Raw genomic sequence first — 23,885 nt, forward strand, 5'->3', positions numbered from 1 at the left:
GGCATGGTGGTTCACTCCTGTAATCCCAGCACTTTGGGAGGCCGAGGTGGGTACATCACCTGAGGTCAGGAGTTTGAGACCAGCCTGGCCAACATGGTGAAACCCCGTCTCTACTAAAAAAAAAAAAATGCAAAAATTAGCCGGCTGTGGTGGCAGGCACCTGTAATCCCAGCTACTCGAGAGGCTGAGGCAAGAGAATCACTTGAACCCAGGAGGCAGAGGTTGCAGTGAGCTGAGATTGCGCCATCACACTTCGGCCTGGGGGACATGAGTGAGACTTCATCTCCCAAAAAAAAAAAAAAAAGAAAAAGAAAAAGTAATACCCGAGACTGGGTAATTTATAAAGGAAAGAGGTTTAATGGACTCACAGTTCTGCATGGCTGGGGAGGCCTCAGGAAACTTACAATCATGGTGGAAGGCAAAGGAGAAGCAAGGACCTTCACAGGGCGGCAGGAAAGAGAGAGAGAGCATGAAGGAGGAACTGCCAGCATATAAAACCATCAGATCTCATGAGAACTTACTATCATGAGAACAGCATGGAGGAAACCACCCAATGATCCAATCATCTCCCTTCAGGCCCCTCCCTCAACACCTGGGGATTATGGGGAGTACAATTCAAGATGAGATTTGAGTAGGGACATAGAGTCAAAACATATCAAAAGGACTACAAGAATTCTATGTTTCTATTTAATATGTCCATTTTATTTGTATAATATGTGGAAGTGCTTGTTAATCCATTTTCTCTTCCTACTTTCTACTTAAAGGTAAGGCTGATAAACCAGGGGTTGAAGCTTGGAGAAGGCCCCTCTCTTTGCTTGTTGTTTGTCTCATGGGTACATCCAGAAATCCTCTTAGAAAACAGACAGGAAGGATTATGTTTGCTGATCAAACCCTTTGAATGAACCTCACACTTTGGACAGAGAAAGAAATCAGATTATGTTAAAACACTTTTAAGCGTTGAAAAAATCATGAATGATGAAAGCCCAGTGGTATACCTGTCAGGGTGCATGAGATGTCAGTGGTGTACCTGCATGCTGCTTTCGAGTGACCTTGGACATTTCTTAATACAGTCCTTGCCGTCATTGTCATCACTGTCATTATTGTCACCATTACTATCTTTCCCTGATTACTTGCTGTGCCAAGGACTGCACATGTTGATTTTCACAAATCGTTTCTCTTAGTTCACACAGTTAATGATCCAGCCTGGCTGTGGTTGGAAAGTTTGGAGAGGAAAATAGTTTTATGTAATAGCTGTCTTGCACATCTTGGTAGCTTGTTTTCAGCCCCACTTCAATCTTTGAAAAATTAAAATCCATAAGGTTGTGAAGGAAACTAACCTTAAGCAAAATGACAAAGTGAGACAAAGAGGTTTTTCAGTCTTTTTCATTCTTTTCATCTTCCCCTTGGCAGCATTCCCAGCTCCAGGACCATACTTTCTTTGACCTTCCCCCTTCCTCTTTTACTCTTGCTTTCTTTAGGGATTCCGCCCCCTGTTAAGGCTAATTTGAGGCAATTAAATTAGTCTAAGATTGAAATTTTGAAGGCTTTGGCTTGAAGCTTGGATTTCCCACTTAAGAACTGTGTTATCTTGAGCCAATCATTTAAGCTTTCTAAGCCTCAGTTTTCTTATCTATGTTGAAAGTGGCTGTGTGTGAATTAAAAGAGATAATGTATGTTGCTGAGGCTAAAGTGTGATTACGGTCCCACATATTTTTTGCATTTTAATGTGGCCTTTAATCGAGAAGTGTCTGAATTGGAGAATTTGAGCTATAGAAGTCTGATGAGGGAAATAGGTTGTATGTTTGAGGAATAGGTTTGGATGCAGGGCTACCTGCACCCCTAGAATAATTTATGGTTGAGAGGTCATGTTTGTTGCCTATTGGCATCTGCCCCCATCTTCTTAATTCCTCAGATTAGAACAACAGACACTGTAAGCCCAGAAGAAGTTGTTTAGGCCCATATGGTGTAATGGAAAGGTGAATGGTCTTGCCCAATATTGCACAGCTCGCGAGCGTCAGAGCTGGGGTGAGAGCCATTTGTCATCACTCCCAGTAGTGGAGTTGGCAATGTTTAGTCTGAAGGAAGCTTGTTAAATTCCATTTCCTCCTAAGAGTTCCTAACGGAAGCTTTTAGATACCTAATGCTTACTTTTTTGTGCATCCTCTGTGTGGAATGATTTCACAAGAGCCTTAAAAAGGGATTCATCTGGACCTGACAGTCCCAAAGCTGGTTAGGACTGTACCAGGTGGAGATTAGCATCTCTTGGACTCCAGAGACACTGCCTGAGGTCCCAGATATTCAAGGAATTGGGGAGAGCTCTGTGAATGAATTCAGTGGATTTCTGAAGTTGTAAACTGACTTTCACCTGAAGACTCTTGTCTGAGGCTCTTAACATTTTTATGTTGAAACACTCCAAGCATGTAGTAAAGAATTAAATAAAAGTAGTGAACACTGAACTCACCACAGCTTCTTAAATCTTTCTCTTTTTTTGCCATTTAACTTTTTTTTTTTTTTTTTTTTTTTTTGAGATGGACTCTTGCTCTGTCACCCAGGCTGGAGTCTGTGGTTCACTGCAACCTCTGCCTCTTGAGTTCAAGCAATTCTACTACCTCAGCCTCATGAGTAGTTGGGACTACAGGTGCCTGCCACCTGGCTCATTTTTGTATTTTTAGTAGAGATGGGGTTTCACCATGTTGGCCAGGCTGGTCTCAAACTCCTGACCTCAGGTGATCCACCCACCTCGGCCTCCCAAAGTGCTGAATTACAGGCATGAGCCGCTGCGCCAAGCCTCATATCACTTTTTAAAGAAATAAAATGAAACAGGTACTGAAGTTTTTTGGTTTTTTAAAATCTATGATCCTTGAGTATTCTTTCCCCATAGAAGCCATTGCTCTAAATTTGGTGTTTATAATTATTTTTGCATATTTTATACTTGACTTATGAATCTGCAGACATAAGTACTTATCCATGAGTAGTATAAGTCAGGTTTTGCATGTTTTTAAAATTTATCTAAATAGCATCAGACCATATGATTTCCATACCTTGCTTATTTTGTTTAACATTATGTTCTGGAGATTTATCCATGTTGAGACATGTAGCCTATAATATTTTAATGGCAATAATTTACCTGGTAGGGATATTCAGCTGCTTATTTGCCACTTTTTGGTTGCTCACCTGTCTCACTATCTTCATACTACATTTTAATCTCCTCTCAATCATTTCATTTTGTGACTTCTTCAGAGTTGTGCAGTGAACCACGGTTCACTATTATGACATAAAAATGCAGGTCGCCGCACAGAATCTAAAGGTGTGCGTGTAGGCTTTTGAATGGTACTAATGTGGCGTTCCATTCTGGATGCTGCAAGGGCCACCTCTAAGCTTTGAGTAAGAAATCTGTTTTTGCAATGCTAGTTTTCATTTCTTCTTAAGGCATATTGAAAGCAGATCTCAGAGTGACTTTAGGGTTGTATTTTGAAGGAACATTTATTTTTTAAACAAACTATCATTCCCCACTCCCTGCCTGCCATTCTTGTGTTTCCTTCATCCAGCTTGGGACGAGGCACAGTTAAGTCCTGATTGTTGCCCAGGAGTTTTGTGCTGATTTATCCTTTATTTGCCCCATATTCTTGAAAATCCATTAAAAAAGAGGGATGAAAAGGGATTGTAAAAGGTTAGTGTGGTTATTTCAGGGAGGAATGTTAGGAAAGACGATCTCCCCTCCCTATGACCCCTCAGAACCTCCCTCTTCTCCTCATCCTGCCTGGCTCCCTGGTACACCCCTCCCTGAGCAGCATGGCTCTGTCTCCACAGGTCCCCTTCTGTCCCTTCTTGTTCTCTTTTCCTGGATCCTTGAGCTCCACTGAAGCCATTCCATCTGGTCATGGGACATCTGTGATTTCAGTCTGACGACATTTTATGAGGCTGGGATCCTGTGTCCCAGCACTCTTTGGGGAGAGCTATTTCCAGGAAGGCGAGGGCCTGTGGGCAGTGAGGCAGACAGCACAGCTGCAGGGGACAGCGTGGACAAAACTAAACCCTCCCACAGTGAGTGCATGTTATCAATGTAAATATTGATCTCCTTTTTTAAATCCTCAAGGGACCCCAAGGAGAGGGCTGTGTCTCTGGAAACTTAACTAGGCAAAACTTGGTATTATGGTTGGAAATGAAGCTGGCCAACGCAAGGAGCTTCGAGCTGAGAGGGTCACAGAGAGGTCAAGGGGAAGGGAGGTGGGGGAGTGAAGGGGCTCAGATGAAATATTTCAGGGATTGTAAGCTTTTAAATAAATATTCCCGCCCCTACCCTTGGCTTATCAAGCCATCCTAAGCTTTTGAAGTTCACTGATCTTGCCCCCCTTAAACTCCCTGTGTTCCAGTCGGTAGCGACTGGATCAACTTTTGACTGTCACAGTGTCCCAGAAACAAGGCAAATGAACGCTGGGAGGCTTGTTATCAAGAGGGCAGTATCTGTGAGGGCCTGGGGCCTGCTGAGAAAGTCAAAGTAAAGGTGAGTGCCCTTCTGACCTCTGGATCGGATCATCTCTCTTGTCTTCTGTTGTAGTGCTTAATTAAGGACTGGGGTGCCCTGGGGGCCCTGGCTGGGGTCTCCTAGGTTTCTCTTTCTGGTACAAGCTAATTATTTATGATATTTCATTTAAGATGTTCATTGCTTAATTGCAAAATTATCAAAATCGAAACTGTAATAACCAGGCATGATGAGCTGGAGGTAAAGTGGTCATAGGATTGAAAATATTTGAGAATGATAGTTTTCAAGTGTTTCCTGCTGGCCACATGGATGCCACAGCCTATCTCAGGACATGGTGAATGATACCAAAGAAGAGTTAAAGCTTTCTGAACACTCATCATATGTCTCATACTTTGCTAAACTTGTATATGTATTCTCATTTCATTTTTCCTTATCTCTGTTTTATAGATAAGAATGAGGCTTAGAGAGATCCAGTAATTTCATAGCTGATATATGCAAGAATCAAGATGTAAACCCAAGTCTGAAAGGATCTGAAGTGTATTATTTTTTGTTTGTTTGTTTGTTTGTTTCTGTTACGCCACCACAGTGTGGGCCCCACATCTGTGTGTGGCATACAGCATACGATATTTTTCAATTTGGTGACTTGAGGATGCCAACCAATTTAGAAATTGCTTTTCTTTACAAAGTCCACAGGGCTTATGATATAAAATTAGGAGGAATCTTTGGGTGTTCTTTTTTTTCCTAGTCAAGCTGACCACTTAAATCATTTGTTCATTCAATATTTATTAGGTGTCTAGTCTGTACCAGATACAGTGCTAAATGCTAGAGAAACAATGGTAAGCATCAGCAACTATGGACCTGGGCCCGTGGAGCCAGAGTCAAATGTAATCAAATAATTACAACAATGTGGAGTTTCTCTTGGGATAAGTGCTGTGAAAAGAGAGGCACAGGGCATGAGTGTTCATGGTATGTGGATGTGACTGGTCGGAAAGGTCAGGAAGGCTTCCTGGGAAGCAGTGCAGGAGCAATGTGCACATGGAGAGACTCCGTGACTATTGGAGGTAGATGGAGCCTTCTGGCACTGCCTTGGCTGCTCAGCGGAGGAGCACCCATTGGGCAGGTAGCGTCCTTGGATTTGGCCTGTCACTTGGGATCACCTCTTTGGCCTCGAGAAAAGATGCTCCAGATTCTGAGAAGTCCAGGCCCTTTTGGGGAGTCAACCAAGCATTTCACAATTCAAGTACAACTTAGCATAGAATGCCCAGGAAGCAGGAGGCTCCCACTCGTCCAGCCTAAAAATGACCTGAATATCTCCTATTTGTTCGACCGTGGTTATAATAGGGACTAGCAAGGTTTATTTTATAGAAAGTCAGTCGCTAGAATAATCTGTATTTAGGCTTCATGAAGATACATACAGTGACATTTCTTCTACACAGAACAGCACTCATGAAGTCCTAGAATCTTAATGGTGGAAGGACGTTAATGAATGTTAATGGAGAAGGATCATATTTGGGTCCAGCACCTTGTTTGGTAATGAGGAAAATAAAGCTCAGTGGCCAGATTTATGTGGCTAGGCTCACTGATGTATTCACTCTCCTGGGTGCTGTGGCCACTAGAGGTGATCAAACTAGACAAGACGCCTACCCTCATTGAGGTACATTCTAGGGGGTCTCCAGTTTCCTAGTTTCAGTCCAGTTCTCTTTTATGACATATTCACTTTCCAGACCTTACTCCTCATTGGAAGTGAGTTCTCCTTGGGGCAAACAGGCATTATTTTGATTAATGGCCCTCCTAAAATTTGGAGCCCAGAGTTAAAATAACCAAGCAAATGTCTGTGAGAACTTTCTGTGGCTGAACGATGCCAACATTTTCCTTAATTAACATACGGTTGCTTTTTCAGAAAAGGGAGCATTATAGCCCCATGACAAAGCCGTGCTCTTTGTTGACTCGTAGTATTGGCTACTATGGGCTTTAGATGGGGGATCGTTAAGAAAATATTGCCACGTGTGGTGGCTCACACCTGTAATGGCAGCACTTTGGGAGGTTGAGGTGGAAGGATTGCTTGAGCCCAAGAGTTTGAGGATGCAGTCAGCCATGATCATGCCACTGCACTATAGCCTGGGCAACAGATTGGGACCCTGCCTCAAAAATAATTATTTTTTAATTTATTGCTTTTTTATTTCATCAGCATATTAATTTTTAATTACTGTTTTTATTTATTATTCTTAGGATAATGGTAATAGTTTCCAAGCTGAAGGCTGAAAAATCATCTATTTCTTCTTATCATCATTGAGGCCTAGAATCTTCTTTTCAGATAACTTTTTCATTTCATTATTTCTGTGTTAAATGGGGAATTAGATATTTTTCTCTATAAATACTTATCCCTGAAAAGTAGTATGTACCTGCTGAGTGACTGTCACCAGTTTTAAATTAATTTGCTGTTTTCAATGGATGACTTTCCTAGTGATGCCACATATATTTTAATAGCTGATGACCCTTTTGTGTCAGAACTAGATACCGGGATATCCCAAATCGATGTAATGTTAGCCTGATGATAATAATAATAATAGTTACATAGTGCTTGCTGGGAGTTAGAATCTGCTTCAACCACTTTAATATAACTCATTTTCATTCTCATAATAATTCATGGAAGGATGTATTTTTTTTTTTCATTGTACACATGAGGAGGCTACAATAGAGGTTAAGTATCAGTATGTTGAAACACCACCTTTAGTTTTACAATAACTATGTAATTCCTCCCTTTACTCCCAAATCTTCACTAAATATGCTGAACTCATCTCCAGGGTAGTCATTTGTTGTGCAAACTCACATTGATTTTTCAGTCTCTCAAAGTCAGAGCTGATAATGACTTTGGCCACCAACTGGTTCCACTGCCCCCCACCTCGTGACTCTCTTCACCAGACTTTTCAGGGAAATCAAAAGCTTCAGGTAAAAGCCCCAGCATACTCTTCACCCTGCTTGAGTCGCCTTTCATCTAAATCTCTCTAATGATAAGCTCTTAATGAGCTGATCTTCACAATTGAAATTCTGGCTTTGTTTTGCCATATATTGTTGTGTTGGCACTAAGGGAGGTCACTTAGCACATGAAAACACCCCTTAGCCCCTTCCAGGCTACAGACTGTGGCCTATTTTATCCAGTGAGGCTGCTGGCTTTTGACACGGAGTGATGGATGGACGGGAGGGATTCTGAGGTCAAAAGTTCTGCTTCCTTGCCGCTCAAAGTGTGGTCCAGGAACCAGGCAGCATGGGTGTCATCAGGAAACATGTGGGACATGCGCACACCCAGGCTCACCCCACACTTACTGAATCAGGATCTGCATTTAACAGCATTGTCATTAACATTTGAGAAGCAGTGTTCCACTCTACAGTCCAGAGAATGAAGACTGCTGAAGTCCGTTTTAGGATTTTCCCCCTTTTCACTTGTGTTTCTCTCCTGTATTCTCATCCCCAAGTGTCCAGAACAGATCTTGGCTTTTGGTAATTTTTCTCTCATTAATATGCATTACTATAAGTCTTATGAATAAAAATAAATGTTCCCTTTTGGGTTTCACACCTGTTCTTGCTTCATGAAGTGTAATGTCTCCAGGCAGCTTACGTTTAAAAAACATTGTGAAGTGCTGTGTGTGTTTCACAGTGTGACACTATTTATTTCTCTGAAGTTTTCAAGAAATATTATTCCTGTTTTCCCATGCTTCATATTGGTTGAAAAGAACAGTTTTCTTTTCATAAGCTGACTACCATACAGCTGCTTTTGATGTGAGATTAGAACAAACATTGCCAAGCCAAATTGTTTTGCTTTGAAGTCCTGTAATTGCAGCGTGATTTTGACTAGATGTATTTCTTATCTACACAAACCGACAGTTAATACTTCATTGGGAGCATACTACTGTCGTGAAATGTTTGGAGTAGCACTTACTTATCAAATTATTTATTTATTTTTCAAGTGGAAAGGCATATATTACATCTTCATTATGTTTTTAAGTTCCTGGGATTTAAGTGTGAGCCCTCAGGTGTTGGTTTTAAATTTAATTTTAATTTTAAAAAAGAAAATGATTATACTTATTGCATGCACCAGGCCAAAAGGCACATAGCAAATTATCATAGGCCTGAGGCTGGAAGAGTTTAGGATTTAGAAACAACCTAGCTGTGGATAAGAATTCTGAAGAAAATCCAAGATGCCTTTTGGAATGTGGCTGTAATTTTGTAATGCAGGCATTTGTTAAGCGCCTACTGTGTATATCGTCCTGGGTTGCTCTGTCTCTGGAGAACATATACCCTAGATCTTCTGGTACAGTCTTAATTTCATTTTTTCATGGCGAGATCACATGTCTGAATTTTTGGTCCAGCACATATGGTTCACAACAGGGGAAGCAAAGAGAGCAGAAGGTGGAGGACCTGCCTCTCAGTGAGGAGTCATGAGGCCTGTGTTTCTTACTCAGACCAACCTCTTGCTCTATCTGGTAAGTGTAGGAAATGGCTGAGAAAGCACGCTGGGCTGGGAAAAGATTATGCACATGAAAGAATTTTTAGGGAACCCTACCCCCCAGCACCCCCCACCACTTCCTTCATCTCACCCCACCCCAGAAGAATTTAGTTATCTGCAAAGCTCAATTATAGGCCAAATTAAACCTCCACTGGCCTTTGGACCTGAAGATTTTTTCCAAATTGTGCAGTCAGTGAATCAGCCATCAGGCAATAAAGTGCACACAATAAAATATTTTCATTGGTTTTATACGCAAGACTAACAGCTCAAACTTGCCTGATTTTATAGCTGATTTAGATTAGGCAGAACAAGAAGTTTAAGGTAGTATATTAACAGAAAATTGCAATCATTTTTTAAAACAATGTACTTTCAACTTTTTTTCACATTCATACCCTCCAAATAATCCCTATCTCTTTAAAAAACAAAACAAAACAAAACAACTTCCACCCCCAAATCCCTATAATTGGTTACATACAGCAATAATACTTGCTTTGAATTTATTTTTATCAGGTTGGTGTAACAGTAATTGTGGTTTTTGCAATTACTTTTAATGGCAAAAACAGCAATTACTTTTCACCAACCGAATACATTTATTTCTTCTCTGTAGTCTCTAGTGGAGGTGCTAATGAGTTGAACAATAAGGGAGATTCACTTGCTGGTTTCCTAGGCAAGAATCTGAGAGTGAGGAAGTTAACTGGGCCCTGAGTCTCTGCTTTTCCATATATTGTGTGTTGAAAGGCAGACTACATGTTCCCAGTTGGCTTGAAATGTTCAGAACAAGAAGGTCAGGAGCTTCCAGTGTAGACTGTCTTCGCTCTCCTTTTGAGACGTTGTTGTTCTACTTCTTTGCAAAGTCATTTGTCATGGGTCTTTCTAGCCCAGACTTGGAGGAACACTGTAGCATCCTTCTCAGAAGGAAATGGGCTCTGTCAGCGTGCCATGGAGGAAAGGGAGTGTGCTAAGGAGCCAGACATTGGTGTCCGCGTTGTGGCTTTACTACTTTCTCGCTCTACAACTTTGGGTAAGTCTGTTAAACTCTATGAGCCCCAATTTCCTCATCTGTAAAATGGGCAAAATAAAACAGATTTCATGGGCTCACTATATTAAATGGGAGAACATATATCAATGAAGCTAGGCAGCTGCAAAGAAAGTACTCAAAGGTTACTAATTAATTAATTATTATTTTTTGAGACTGGATCTCACTCTGTTGCTCAGGCTAGGGTGCAGTGGTGTGATCAGGGCTCACTGCAGCGTTTACTCCCGGACTCAAGCGATCCTTCCACCTTACCTCCCGAGTAGCTGGGACCATAGGCACATGGCACCAAGCCTGGCTAATTTTTTAATTGTTTGTAGAGGCGAGGATTTGCCATGTTGCCCAGGCTGGTTATTTTTTCCCTTTAGAAACGCAGTTAAGCATTTTATATGCTGTGTAGCTGGTACAACCTCCCCACTCCCCACAACCCCTACTCTGCCCTCAGCTCATGCCTCTAACTGTGGTGTATTTCAGGAGGTGCCTCTTGCATGGAAAAGCCTGTAAATCATCCATTGATTCGTTTACTCATTCACTCAGCATATATACGCATCAGGCATTAGGAATACAAAACAAATTAGACAGTCTACTCCTGAGGGACTCTTCAGGGACCCCTCCCCATGTTTATCTAAATTACCCTCTTTTACAAAGGCCTCTTTTATGGTCTCGTATTTCTGGCCTGCCACCTGGAAGCCAGTGCTTGCTTTCATTTTGAGTCCATTGGCTAATTGCACTGACCAGAACACCATTTAAAAAAACCCCCAAAACTCTTAGTTTCTTTTTATTTAAATTAATTTTAATTCACATTGTTGCTACTTGTCATCTTAAAGAGAATTATTGCTTGTGGGGATTAAAATGCATACAATCTAGAAAAAGATACCAGCAGACTCTCATCTGTCTAATATTTAGTGATGCCTCATAGTATTTATAGTTGGTATCACATTGACTAATATGACCTGGCACACAGTAGGCACCTAATATTAACTTGGGTGAGTTATGGTTCTCAGAGGGCAGATAAGATGGCATTTACTATTCTGCTGCCCTGTAAATGAATATTTGGATTAAAGGCAATTCGAATGAAAGAACTCAAGAGCAGCATCATTTGTAGCCTCTGGTTGAACTGGATTTTTTTTTTTTCCAAGTAGGAAGCTCTAGGGTGATTGTTGGGAGAGTGTGGAACAGGGTAAAAGCACAGGCTTTGGAGTTAGACAAATGTAGTTACACTCTCAGCTGGGCCACTGATGTGAGTGAACAGATCATTAACTGTTAGCTGTTAGTTTGGGCAGGTCACAAGAGCTCTCGGAGCTTCTGTTTCCCCACCTGTAACATGGGCATCATAATAGCACACAGCTCCTGACTTGTGGTGAGGAGAAAAAGAGACACTGAACGTAAAATGCCTGGTCCATGGGAGCCGTGGGTAAGGGGGTCTGTTCTCGTTAAGTCAGGTGTGGGGACCCAGGAGGTTGGAATTTGGGGTGAATGGCTTTGCCTTTGGAGATTAGCATTCCCATTATTATCACATAAATCAAATGGACAGTCTTTGAGGGTTTATGGCCCTTCCATCATCCTAGGGGGCACTGCTTCCTCCAGATGTAGTTCTTAACCCACAGGCCACCTGGAGGGGTTCCCTAGGAGTCATCTATTAACAGGCTCAGGGATGGGGCCAGAAGGGAGGAGGTAGCCATTCCCTGGAGGGGCGGGGGCTGCAAGTCTGGGGCTGCTCCCTGTCCCTGTACCCCACCCCCATACTTTATTTAGCTTTAGTTCAGGGAAGAGGGCACTCAGGCTTTCAGATGTGGCTGTTTCATCTTAGCTGGGTCAGAGGTTAATGGAGATAAGTAGTGTCTTCTTACCAGGAGGCCTCAGGAGAGCCCAGTGTGTTGTTGGGGTTGAGTCAGGATCTTAGAGATTTAACAGACTGATATTCTCCTACCTTGGGAAGAGAGAGTGAGGCCCTGGGAGAGAAAACTGCAGCTGGGCCAGGCTGCAAGGAGGGGAAGGCTAGAAGAACTTGTCAGTCATTGAATGGCTCAGAGTAAGGCAGGACAGATGCCCACAGGGCAGATCAGAAGTCTGGGAACTGTATATTTTGCTATACTAAGTTAGCAGCTTCTACACAGCCCCACTTTTAAATAAAGGCAGGCAGCCTCTCTCCCGTGCCATGGTGCCAGGGTAGACTTCTTCGCACAGGCTGCCACTGTGATAGCTCGTGGCCTGGCTGCTGCTGTGACCCATGGGCCTCTTCCCAGGAATCACAGCCTGATGTCTGATTCCAAGCTCCCTCTGGCCAGGATCTGTTCTGAAGCGGGCAGCATGTCTGCAAAGTGCATGGGATTTAAGACCTGGAACTTCTCTTCTGGGCTGAAGCAATTGCAATCCAGATTACTAAAGAAGGCAAAGTATGTATAGGTTAGGAACGTTTTGAAACACCCAGCAAACCCCTCCTCTTCTGAAAAGTCTTCCTTGGTCACCTCACATAGACATAATAATGTCTCTGTATTGTTAGAGCACTTGGTATCATTTCCTGTCTGTGGCCTGATTGACTGCGCTGCATGCCAAATTCCCTCTCATCTCTGGCCTAATGTCCTAAAAAAACCCCAAACTGTCTCTTTCTCTCCTTCCTCTCTCATATCCTCCTTCCTTCTTTCCCTCCCTCTCTCTTTCTTCCAATGACATGTAGTAGGCAACTATATGCCAGGCACTTTCTAGGTGCTGGACAAAGTAGGCACAGTCCTTGCTCCTGTGGAGTTGATATTCTAATAGGCATATTTACTCACCTATTCCTTTCCCTGGACCACACTCTTTGGGAAGCAGGAGCCACCTCATTTCTCCTTGTGTCTCTTGTAACCCTTGTAGCTTGTGCCTTGCTGGGGGCTTAAAATGCTTATTGAATGAATACCTGCTCCTTGTCAGAAGCATATGTAGAGGCCGCCAATTCAGAAGATCCTGGGACAGGAAAGGAGTGAAACAGGCTGAGTGTCTGGGATACACAAGGGAATGGTAGTGACGTTGACAAATCAGAGAATGTGGGCTCTGGATGACAGCCACTGCTGTCATTTCAGTTGGATGTGGCCATCTGGGAATATGAGCCCTGTTTGCCAAACGTGCTGATTTTGCAAGAGAAGCCAGAAATGAAAATTTTAATGTGAAATCTCATTTTTAAATGTTGGAATTTAATGCAAAAACCCGAGAAAATATGTCTGTGGGCCAAATGAAGAGCATGGGCTCCCAGAGAGCATTCATGTTGGTAGGTGAGGATTTGCCACTTTGGGTGTTTGTGAAGAGTTGGAATACCATGTCCCTGGCCACCACACTAGAAATCTGTGCTAACTCACAGATTCCACCTTCTCCCATCCCCTAGAGTCTGGCTTCCTCTCATTGCAGAGACAGGCTTGTCACTTGCCTGTCCCTTTAGTTCCTCCTGTATTAGTCCATTTTCATGCTGCGGATAAAGACATACCCAAGACTGGGCCATTTACAGAAGAAAGAGGTTTAACTGGATTTACAGTTCCACATGGCTGGGGAAGCCTCACAATCATGGTGGAAGGCAAGGAGGAGCAAGTCACGCCCTACATGGATGGCAGCAGAAAATGAGAGAGCTTGTGCAGGAAAACTCCTCCTTATAATACCTTCAGATCACGTGAGACTCATTCCCTATCACAAGAACAGCACAGGAAAGACCTGCCCCCATTATTCAATTACCTTTCACTGGGTCCCTCCCACAACACTGGGAATTCAAGATGAGATTTGGCTGGGGACACAGTCAAACCATATCAGTGCCACTGAACAGTCAGATGTAGCTGTGGGGAAAGGAAATCCCTAGAAAAGTAAAGCAGGGCAGTGACAAGCCCCAGGCTTGGCGGTGTTGCACTGTGGCTACTGCATTTATTTAGAAGAGCGACAGCCCTGGGTTTGAATCTTGATACCACCAGCTAATGGATATATTACTTCTTTAACTTCTCTGGCGTTGGTTTCCTTGTCTGCAAAATGATCATAATATCTGCTTTTGCAGGATGGTGATAAGAATTAAATGGTATATGTAGGTTATGAATTATATATAAAAGATTAAATATTAAGACATATGTAATTTCCTTATTGGGTATTCAAGGAAGCTCTGGAGAGCTACTTAGCCCCTGAGGATCATGACCTAGACAGAGCTGACCTTGGATTTGTTTTGGGATTTGAGGGATGGTAATGGGGTGGTGGGGATTAACAAGGAATTGAGGGGCTTGGGTTGGGGGCAAAATTGGGAGATAAATTACAACCCACAATTTGGGCCAGTTTCACACCTAGTGATGCCCTGGAATGTTATCAGCATCTTTATTTTCAATCAGTGATCAGAACATTGCTGAAAAAGTGGAGGTATAATACAAAAATGATGTTCTTTCTTTTTTTTTTTTTTTTTTGAGACGGAGTCTCGCTCTGTCACCCAGGCTGGAGTGCAGTGGCCGGATCTCAGCTCACTGCAAGCTCCGCCTCCCGGGTTTACGCCATTCTCCTGCCTCAGCCTCCCGAGTAGCTGGGACTACAGGCGCCTGCCACCTCGCCCGGCTAAGTTTTTGTATTTTTAGTAGAGACGGTGTTTCACTGTGTTAGCCAGGATGGTCTCGATCTCCTGACCTCGTGATCCGCCCGTCTCGGCCTCCCAAAGCGCTGGGATTACAGGCTTGAGCCACCGCGCCCGGCCGAAATGATGTTCTTTCTATCTCTTTCAGTTGTGGCCAGCTTACTTTGTGTTTCAGATAGGCAGTACAGTTCATGCAGGATGACAAGGAGGCTGCTGGGGTTTGGGAGTGGTGTGTTCTGGGAAGTTGGAGGTCTCTTTTGTGTATTTCTGGGGTGCATATTGGAACGTGAGGAGACCACAATTTTGTGTAAGTTGTGTTGTGGAGCAAAGATTTGATGCGTGGAAGACACACTAGATGGGTGATACTTTGCCACATCTACACTTATCCTGGAGTGTGTGTGTGTGTTTGTGTGTGTGTGTGTGGTTTTCTAAAGATGCTGGTGAACTGAGATACTTCTGAGAGAGCCAATGTACTACATGGACTAAGGGAATAGGACCTTGATGTCACAAGTATTTCTCTGGAGACTGCCACATCATTGCTGTTAGGGTTTAGGGTTTCTGGTTCTCTAAGCTCTGACAGAGAGATAAACCTAACTGAGCTTGTGATAATGAGGATTTACCCTACTGGCTTCTAATGTGGATACAAAATAGTGAAGGTGAAAAGTGGTACGTGTTTCCCAGATTGAAGGGTAGGTAATTTCTGTCTCAGCACTGAAGACTTGGAGTCAGACGCAGAAAGTTCTTCCGCTTTCTGTGAGTCTCTAGGAAGATTACTTGACCTGCTGCGCACCAGTTTTCTCATCAGTAAACTGGAGATGCCACTACCCATTCTATAGGCTCTGGCAAGCATTGCATTAAATGACAGATGGGAAAGTGCTTTCTAGCTGGTCACCGCCTAGAAAGGCGGTTGCAGATGGTCACCTGTATCTTGAGAAGACACAGGCACTTTGTATGTATTATTCAGGTGTGTATTTAAAGCCAAGGCTGATCCCAATAAGGTACAGTAATGTATAAGATTGATACTTTCACAGACTGAAGAAAACATTTCCACTTTAATCCCAAACTCCAGACCTATCCTCTCCCTTGAAAAAGCTTAGAAATGATGTCTCTAGAGCTGGGCACTAAGAAGGATGGAAGATGTGTTCAGCTAAGAGGACCTAAATCCTGATTAGCTGCAGAGAAAATGACCAGCTCTGCAGCTTCTGGGGCACATTTGAGGGGCATCTCTCCAGGAGGACATAGCACCAAGCATCACTTGATTTACTGATCTTCCCACTTCCACCCCTGCCCGGAGTTCCCATGGCTGCCATGAACTGGGAAGTGGAAATGCAGCAGTTGGGCTGTGAGAGCCTCCTGGGTCTCCTACTGGTGACTTCCTCCTATAAATCAGCCACAGACAGCTGCATCCACTCGCACCATGGGATAAAAAAATAGACCCTGTTGCTAGACAGCAACACAGGCTCCACAAACACCGTGGGGTCAGAGGGCAAGGGGTCTTAAGCCAGGCACTAGCCAAGCAGGCCCGGCAGCCCCGTGGATCCATTTGTTTATTTTCACAGTGGCATTGCCTGTCTGTGCTACACGAAGGAGGGAGACTCCCTTGCCCCTCTCTCTGCATGTGTAGGCCACTTGCTGGTCACCACCGGAAAGGCCCGCTGACCTGCTGGCTAGTTTATTTATTTTGGTTGCACATAGACTGTCTGCTAGGTCTAAGTTTCGAAGCTGATGGGGAAGTCATCAAGTCTTGTACAGAGTATTTAGCGATTGAATTTTATCTGGTCCATTGAATATCTGACTGAACAAGAAACGGACTCACAACCTCCCCTCCTTCAGCACCTCCCTCCAGGGCCTTCTGTTCAAGTCAGCATCTGACCCACCGAGAGAAACAGGCTTATGATGGCTGTGAGTTTGGGCTCTCCTTCTTCCTTTGACTTGAATCAATCTCTTTGAAAATAACTTTTACAACATTTTATCATGGCAATTTCAAAACAAGTTGAAGCGGAGCGATTTTTACAGTGAACCCTGTAAACTCATCTAGATTCTACCATTAACATAACACTACACTTGCTTTATCACATATCTATCCATCAAGTCATCTTATTTTTGACACATTTCAAAGTAAATTGTAGACATATGTATGCTTCCCCTAATTACCTCATCAGGTATACCAGTAACTAGAGTTCAATATTTGTTTGTAGTTTTTTCTTTTGATATAAAACTAACATACAAAAAATGCAAATATTTTTGACATATGTTCCCTGAGTTTACAAATACATACATCTGTGTAACCCAAACCCCTATCAAGAAATAAAACATTGGCATCACCCAAAAAGTTCCCTCATGTCCCTGCCTAGTGAATATCCATCTCTACTTCTTTAGAAGTAGAGATTATTTTCCTCCATAGATCAGGTTTGCCTGTCCTAGAGTTTCACATAAATAGGATCACACGTTGTGCCCTCTTTGGGTAAGGTCTCTTTCCCTCAGCCTAATGCTTTTGAGGTTCATCCCTGAAGTTTTCTGTATCAATAGTTTGTTCCTTCTGAATAGTATTCCACTGTACAGAAGTTCCACAGTGCATTCATCCATTCTTCCATTTCTGGACCTGTACTGTTTCCAGTTGTTGGCTCTTATAAAAAAAAAAAAAGTTGCTGTGAATATTCTTGTTCAAGTCATGTTACAGACATATGTTTTCATTTCTTTTGTATACATGTCTGGATTTGGAATTGCTAACTTGCAGAGTATTATAAAATTAAGTCTACACAGACATTTTTTGTTAGACTTTTTGTTACAAAGTGATTTGAACATTTTACATTTCACCAACAAATGTATGGGAGTTCTGGTTGTTCCATATCTTTATCAACATTTGGTGTAGTCAGTCTTTTTAGTTTTAGCTGTTTTGGGTTGATGTATAGTGGTATCTCCTTAGGGCTTTAATAAAGCTTTATCTTTGATAATTGTTTATATATGTTTTCTTTTGTCTTAAATAATATAACAATAACATATAATACTTCTGACTTGGCTTCAGGTCTTAATTTTCATTTTATAGCAGTAGGTTGGAGCCTATGGATACTTACCTTAAATGTTCCTGAGGCTGAGTTAAATATTTATTTTTTGAAATTATTATGATCACTGCCCATTATTACTAGGCTACTATGGGAATTTCGGTTATAACACTTTTCTGGGGGGAGTATATTTTAGGAAGTGAATGAAGGATGTGTTTTCAGGAATAGAGTTCGATAAAAATAGAGTCTTGGGGATGTAGTCTTTGAATGAATGAAGCCAGCAAGCGTATCAATTTTTAGGATTGTTGGCATAGCATGTTTTGCGGCAGCACTTGGAATACCATTGACTTAGCTCTTGGAGATTTCTTTCTATTCTGAAATAGTCATAATAGGACTTTAATCCTACTTGTGGGGCTCCTCGGCTTCCCTAGTCCGTCCTGATTTCTCTCCTTGCTTGCTGCTGAGTGGGCTGCCCCTTAAATAGGACCTTTTCTTCCTCTGTATGTACCACCTCTGCTCAAATCCCAGTCTCTTGGCTTCAAGTCTCATATCTACGTAAATTTATCGCTGCAGCTCTGCCCTTTCTTCTGAAAGGAGAAACACCTCATCAGAGCGATCTTTTAAAGGCACAAGTCTGTTTATGATTATTTTATAATCCCCCTCACCTATAAGAGAAAGCTCATAGTAGTTAACGACGTTCTTGGATTCCACTCTGAGCCCAGTTCTGCCTTAACCACTTTTTAAATAGTCTCGTTTTATTTCCACAGCAATATCTATGAGGTAGGTTGTAGCTTTAGACTCGTGTTTAAATGAGGAAACTGAGCCTCAGAGAGGTTTTGCAATTTACCTACGGTCACATAGGTGTAAATTGTGAAATTAGTATTCAAACCCAGGCAGTCTGACAGCAGAATCCACACTTTTAGGTTGTATATTGTTCCTTAGTAACATACCCCCATCCTGTTTTCCCAATTTCAATCATGACACTTTCTATCTCCTGCTTACCTTACTCTGGGCTTTAGCCACAGATTTACTGTAACTTGAAACAAGTCAGGCTCTTTCCTACCTTCTGGGCTTGACAAATGCTGCTGCATCTGTCGGAACACTTGGCCTGCTCTCCACCTTTCCCATCAGTTGGACTCATCCCGCCAGAAAGAGTCCAAGCCTCACTGCTCCTGGGGAGGCATCTAGGTCAAATGCTGTTCCTTGCTCCTTCTTCGGGTTTTCTACAGCAAGTGTTGTTCTGGTGTTTTGGCCTGCAAGTTACACGAGGCGGGACTTTGTTTTACTCATTTTGTACTCTAGAAGTTAGCCAGTGCCTAGAAAATCATGGTTACTCCATCTCTTAGGTAGGGTTCCCTGGGAACCAGACATTGAGAAGTGTTTTGGGAACAGTACCTGGTCGGAAGTGAGGTTAGCAGAACTACGCAGAGGGACAAGTGGAACTGAAGTGCAGAGGGATAAGTAGAACTGAAGTATAGTAACCCGGGGAGCCTCTGTGGATCCGTGAGGAGCTCTGGAGGTGGGAGGGACTGTCATTTGGACTTGTTCCTCATTGAGGCGAGGTGTCAGGCCTTTATGGTCCAGCACCTACCAGTCATTAGATGTGGGCTGCTCCAGGGAAGGGCCATAATCTTAGGTGGCACTAGAGCAATTCTGGGAGAAGAATTTAGCTTTGAGCCTGCAGCATGCAAGGCCCTTTGGACAGCTCAGGAGTGAGTGCCTTGGTTCTGAAGGGAAACTGGGTAGCACACTACAGCATGTACTACCCTCAGCAGATATGGACTGAAGGAATGAATCCAGGAAAGTAGCCTGTCTGAAGCAATTGCATTAAATATAGTGTTTAGTGTTTGCTGCATATGGTGGTCTTTAAAAATTTAGAGGAAAGGCTTGGCGTGGTGGCTCACACCTGTAATCCCAGCACTTTGGGAGGCCGAGGCGGGCGGATCACGACGTCAGAAGATCGAGACCATCCTGGCTAACATGGTGAAACCCCATCTCTACTAAACATACAAAAAAATTAGCTGGGTGCGGTGGCAGGTGCCTGTAGTCCCAGCTACTCGGGAGGCTGAGGCAGGAGAATGGCATGAACCCGGGAGGCGGAGCTTGCAGTGAGCCGAGATCACGCCACTATACTCCAGCCTGGGCGACAGAGCGAGACTCTCTCTCAAAAAAAAAAAAAAAAAAAAAAAAAAAAAAATATATATATATATATATATATATGAGAAAAATTTTTAGAGAATTCGGAAATGGATTATTAGAAGAGCATTAACTGACCACATCTGTGTTCAGAAAATAACTATTTGTTTGATCTTACCAGAATAGAAAAGTTCCTCATACACTAAACGTTGCATATCAATACATTTGACATTCTTGGATGAGGGAGGTGTTGTCTCTAAACTAAAAAGGCTTTCGTTTTGATTTGTAGTCTGAGAAGCATGCTGTGTGATAACGAGTGTATGCTAAGCATGTTTAATAGTCATCACTAGATCCTGAGCCCATGAATGTCATGTTAGTGCCTCCCTTTTCTTTTCTAACTGAGGTCACTTAGGATTAAATGGGCCTGTTCCGGCTTTGTCTGCAGACTTCCTCTGTCAAGTAGATCCAGTGCCATAAGGCCCCAGTGTGCTAGTTAGGTTCAGCTTTATGCCATAGAGTTTGTAAGGCAGCTGTGTCCCCCTCCCTATTTCTGTTGTTTTGTTGATTTAATCCTAGGTTGTGGTTTGGTTGGTTTATAGCTTTTTAAAGGTATATTGAATTTGCCTCCTGGTTCATCTCTCCCAGAAGGAGGCAGAAGTAGCCTTTTGGGTTAAGACTCTGGCCCCGGAAGCCAAGGAACCTTTGACCCCTAGTCGCCCTGTGGAATCTGAGCTACCTCTAGAGAGGCTCACAATGACTGAGCCGGTTAATGGACTTTGTGGAGTACCTCAAATTGTGGTCATTTAGTACATTATTATGGAATTGTTTATTGGTCTGTTTAAACACACACACCACTTATCACTCTAATGTAACAAATGCTTTCCAGGCTGCCAGCTGGAGGTACTGTAGGGTCTCCAAAATAGTCACAAAATAGTCTTTTTCAGGCGCGGCTGTCTTCACAAAGAACTGCAGAAACCTCAGCCTTCTTTAAATGTTTCTTTTGGGTTCAAGGCAGGGGAAGTTTGGGAGAGCGGCGCTGGTATCTTGCAAACTGATGTCTTTCTTCACATTTTACATAGTGAGCTGACCATTGAAGATGCCACTGATAGAACACCCATCCATGATAGCACAATGGATGTTCTTATTTGTCTTTTTCATCTTGGGGGAGGGGAGTTCTTAATATTTCATACTAATGGCCTCATTCTTTTTTTGTTTAGTCAACAAACACTTAAGTTGAGTGCTTATTATGTGCTGAGTACTGTTTTATGTACCATGGGTGTAGCTATAAAAAAAACAGATCAAGTCCCTGCTCATGGTGTCTGTAAGCTAGTGAGAGGAAAGAGATGTTCTATGAACAAATCAGTACAAATTAGATGCTGGTATGTGCTATAACAGAGAGTAAATCAAGAAAAGGGATACAGCGCAATGGTGGGGGTAGGCGCTTTTTGATATAGGTAAAGTGATATTTAGGTAGCAGTCTCAAGGAGTTGAGGGAGTGAGCCAGGAGGATATTTGAAGAAAGAGCGTTGCAGGCCAGGGAAGGACTTTGGATTTTACTCTGAGACAGGAAGCACCAAAAGGGTCTGAGCAGATAAATGACATGATCTGACTTTTTACATTTTTTTCAGACAGAGTCTTGCTCTGTCACCCAGGCTGGAGTGCAGTGGTGCGATCTCAGCTCACTGTAGCTTCCACCTCCTGGGTTCAAGCAAATCTCCTACCTTAGCCTCCCGAGTAGCTGGAATTACAGATGCATGCCACCATTCCTGGCTAATTTTTGTATTTTAGTAGAGACAGGGTTTCACCATGTTGGCCAGACTGGTCTTGGACTCCTGACCTCAAGTGATCCACCCCCCTTGGCCTCCTAAAGTGCTGGGATTAGGAGCCACTGTGCTCCTAATTATAATTGAACAATGTCACTCTGCTGTGTGCATAGACTGTAGAGGGTGGGGCAAGTATAGAAAGCAGACCAGTTAGGAGGCCAGTGCAGTTGTCAAGGGGAAGGAGGATGATAGCTTGTAATAGGACGCTAATGGGGGATGTGCTAAGAAGTGGTCAAATTCTGAACCTATTTAGAAGAAAGTTAATGGAATTTGGTGATGGGTTAAATGCGAATGTGAGAGAAAGTGAGGACGACTCCAATGATTTTGGCTTTAGCAACTGGTTAAATGGAAAAGCCATTTAGCGTCATGGGGACAAATGAAGGAGGATCAGATTTGAGTGGAAAAATAAGAGTTTTATTTTGACATATAAGGTGCTGAGTAAGTGGTTGAAAATACGAACTTGGCATTTAGATGTTGGGATTGCAGAAATAAATTTAGGAGTGTTCAGCATATAGATAATATTTCAAGCCAGATTACTAAATGCAATCACCCAGAGAGTGAGTGTAGATAGAGAAGATATGAGTTCTAAGGATGAGGTCTGAAGCTCTCCAATATTTAGAGGCCAGAAGAGACTGAGAAAGAGTGACCACTGTGGTCTTCTTGGAAATAAGAAAATGTTTTAATAAAAAAAAAAGGATCAGTTAGGTCAAATGTTTCTGATAAGTTCAGTTAGACAAAGCCTTAGGAATGAACATTGGTTTGGGAGGCCGAGATGGGCAGATCACGAGGTCAGGAGATCGAGACCATCCTGGCGAACACGGTGAAACCCCGTCTCTACTAAAAAATACAAAAAACTAGCCGGGCGAGGTGGCGGGCGCCCGTAGTCCCAGCTACTCGGGAGGCTGAGGCAGGAGAATGGTGTAAACCCGGGAGGCGGAGCTTGCAGTGAGCTGAGATCCGGCCACTGCACTCCAGCCTAGGCGATAGAGCGAGACTCCGTCTCAAAAAAAAAAAAAAAAAAAAAAGAGAAATGAGCGTTGGTTTTGGCAATAGAAATTCATTGGAGACCTTGTCGTAAGCAATCTAGGTGGTGTGTGGGATTGAAAGCCAAATTGGAGCGAGTTCAAGAAATAATTGAAGGGAGTAGAAATAACAAACATGTGCAAGTCTTTGTGGTAGTTTTGCTGTAAAAAGGAACTGAGAGGTGGAGCTGGAAGGGAATGTGGGGTCAAGGGAAGCTTTTAAAGAAAAAGATGTGGGGTGTAACTGAGTGTTCGTATGATAGTGGAAATGATCAGGTAGAGCAGAAATAATGGCTTAAGTAGGAGGAAGATGATATAACTGTAGAAGTTATGTCCTTTGAATAGAGGAGAGGGAGCAGGATTCTGTGCGTAAGTGGAAGCTTTGGCATTTGCCAGGACGTGGGTAGCTTAGTGCAGCAAGAGAGAAGGTAGTCTGCGGGCACAGATACAGATAAGGAGGTTCGCCAAGTGGTGGGTGTGGGTGCAAGCCCTCTTTTGATTGCTTCTATTATCTTGATGAACTGAGAAACAAAGTCAGAGGCTAAGAATGAGGATGGGGAGTATTGGAGATGTGAAAAGAGATGAAAAGGAATGAAATAGTTGTTTAGAAAAGTGGCAGAATAAATCAACAATGGAAATGGAGCATGATGCATAGCCAACGCCTCACTTGAGAACTTGTGAAGAGACCTGTCCCTGAGGTTGTGCCTATTTCCCCAGCCGTGTGAAGTTACCTGGGTCGACAAGTAGAGTAGGGGAGACATTGTGGTTTTGTTAGGTGATGGCAGGATGAGTGGGTAACTGACTGCCTGTGGACTCTAAATGGAAAATAAATGGGAAAATATATCCCACTACTAGAAGTTGTTTGTCTACATTATGCCAGAGAGCACACCCTCTTGAAATCTCTGAAATTTGTCCAAAGTGAATGGGACAGAAATATAATTCTCATGTCACCCAAAAACAATCCCCTGTGCCACTGGATATCATACTCCTGCCATGGGCGTGTGCCCCAACCTTCGATCCCATCTGTACACAGGGGGTATGAGCCCAGAGAGGGTGTGATCGTAGGATAGTCCTTATTCCCCACTGGCTGAAGGGATGTCTTACTGTCATCCTCATGCTTCCCCTAGCATCCAGTCATTGTCTTTTCCCAGCACAGTGAAGACCTTGGTTCCTCAAGTCACAAGAGCTCTTTGATGGTGCCTGCAACATTCCTTCCTCCCTATACACAGAGTCTGAATGCCAAGACTTCTGTCATCACATTGTCCCATTAATTTATTTTCTCAGTGTGTGTAGATCCTATCATTTCCAGGAAACTTGA

At 42.9% G+C, this 23,885-nt stretch overlaps 1 long non-coding RNA gene across 1 annotated transcript in view; it reads left to right on the plus strand.

Annotated features, from left to right (window-relative positions):
• Positions 1-3,941: 3,941 nt before the first annotated feature.
• Positions 3,942-23,885, plus strand: part of LOC123574542 (uncharacterized) — a 198,096-nt gene continuing 178,152 nt past the window's right edge. Inside the window, exon 1 of the long non-coding RNA XR_010588500.2 lies at positions 3,942-4,044. This is a non-coding gene — a long non-coding RNA (uncharacterized lncRNA). The remainder of the gene's footprint in view (positions 4,045-23,885) is intronic.

The sequence above is a fragment of the Macaca fascicularis genome, chromosome 7 (genome assembly GCF_037993035.2).
Source record: "Macaca fascicularis isolate 582-1 chromosome 7, T2T-MFA8v1.1".
Lineage (NCBI taxonomy): Eukaryota > Metazoa > Chordata > Mammalia > Primates > Cercopithecidae > Macaca > Macaca fascicularis.